The following is a 2,236-nucleotide window of genomic DNA, read 5'->3' as shown; positions in this document are numbered from 1 at the left end:
TATTGTTTATAGAATATTAAAGCATTTTATTTTAAATAAAATACACACCTACACACCCGTTTTTGAAGTTATACTTCTTTAGGCGTGTTTGGAAAATTAGATCAGAGTGTATTTTTGGCGTGTGACATGTAACACATAATTTATTTTTTCACATGAAAAAAATCGCACTCGATTGAATTCGAACCACGACTGCTCGGTTGTCAGCCGTACGCACTGCCTTTACGCTACAGTATGATAATGCAATCGTGACGATTACACAGTATAATATTATAGTTTATTCCGTTGCCTAGGCAGCGAATTTATTATTATATGTACGAAGAATTGTTCTGTTGCCTAGGAAACGAATTTATTATTGTCGGCCATTTGCAATTCCTTACGTAAACAAACGATTAAACGTCAGATTGAAATTTGGTACTTTAAAAATAAAAACATCGAGAAACCATTATATAATTTAGTAATATAAGTTAAAGTGTATAGAAATAAACCGACGGCGTTCCAATAAGCGGTCCTTTTTCTTGAGTGTGTAATTTAACAAGATAATTAAGAGCTAGTCAAAGAATCTAGGTTATCACAAGTTTTGTTACGCCAAAGAAGTATAACTTCTAACGCGCGTACATAAGTACACACAATGATATTTTTTTACTGTGAATTTGTATGACTCTACATTAGTTTGTCGTAAGGAACAACATTCTTATTTAAGTATTTTTATTCTTGGTAGGTATCTAACTGGATGTCTGGAAAAATCAGTAATTAGGGTTTAATTACAAAGTGTAAAACAACACTTGAGGTGTCTGGAAACAAAAACGGAAGTTTTTAAAAATCGATAGAAACAAAAACAGCAATATTCTGGTGGCAGCTGGTGAACAATTCCATTTTTGTTTCCAGAAACCTCACTTATTTCCAACTAGTTCACCATTAAATTACTTTTTTCACTGGTAAATACCACGTAACACTATTTTGATATACTAAATCGTCCCCATACAAATTGATGAAAACAAAATTTTCGTCGGAAAATTGGATTTATAGCGATTTTTGGTAATTCGAAATCAAATTTTCAAGGTCCCTTGGATTTCGAATTATCGAGGTTATACTGTATTTAAAATGCGGTTACATCGAAGAATGTCGCGTATCCCATCAGGAAGAAAGAATTGATATCTTTAGGGAAACCAGCCCGGCGTATGGTGGCTTATCATGGGCATGTTTTGCGAGCCAAAATTAACAATCTTCTACAAATCACACCGAAGGGGTAAATAGAGGAATGCAGAAGAATATTAAAGATTAGGAGAGTCAAGAAACTGTCCCAAACAGAACAGGGCAGAGATATCTTCGCCAAAATAATCCTCAACGCTGAAGATATCCGATATGGCACACAAAGAAGAAGGTTATCTCAAAAACTGAGTTTTCTTCTGTATAGACTTGTATAATACTGACTCTAAATGGATTACTTTTTATCCAACAGCGAGTCGAGCTCAGAATCGTCTGTACAAAATTCCACATTATTAAAATAAAATACAGTCGAACTTGGTTATTACGATCACGGAAATAGCGAGATCTTGGATGTAATGAGGAGACATTCGTTGACATTTTAGTTTATGATTTTCTCCATACATTTATTCACTTTTATAACGAGCTATTTCTCGGGTATACTGAGCAAAACTGTTAATGTGTTGATCGTTTAAAAACAACATTTTCAACCCTAAGCAATAAAATCCGACCGGGCAGTTGACTAGAATGATGCCGCCGAGATCGGATTACGTTTATGACACCAAGTGTCTAAGTACCTAATTGGTGTTTTCGCCGACAACATTGAAAAAGTCTCCACGCATATGATTGATGTTGCATGTAAAAAATCCAAGCTTTGTGAAGTCAGTAGGTAAATTTATTAAAATAAACAACTTCTTTTGTAGTTTATGAATGCCATGCTTGTTTCGTGGATTTTTAATGTTCTATGCTTAAATAGAATGTGGCGCAAAAATGTTATAAGACGATTTAACGAGTAATGCTTATAATGAGAAAATTCAGTCGGTCCCATCTTCCTCGTAATAACCAAGTTCGACTGTATTGCCTATAGTGAAATAAGAATAGGTACACGTAAATAAAAAATAGGTTGAAATTTGAGAATTTGTGGTTTAAGACTGAGTTAATATAAGTGGCCACGCGGCTCCGATCGGCGCCGCCGGCAGCAAAGCTGTTAAGAGAGCTTTTTTATTTTGCACACATTGACCATTTTTTGTGT

Source organism: Rhyacophila brunnea, unplaced genomic scaffold (assembly GCF_057557595.1).
Source record: "Rhyacophila brunnea isolate RB1 unplaced genomic scaffold, BYU_Rbru_1.0 scaffold_21, whole genome shotgun sequence".
In the NCBI taxonomy this organism is placed as follows: Eukaryota; Metazoa; Arthropoda; class Insecta; order Trichoptera; family Rhyacophilidae; genus Rhyacophila; species Rhyacophila brunnea.
This window is presented reverse-complemented; position numbering follows the sequence as displayed.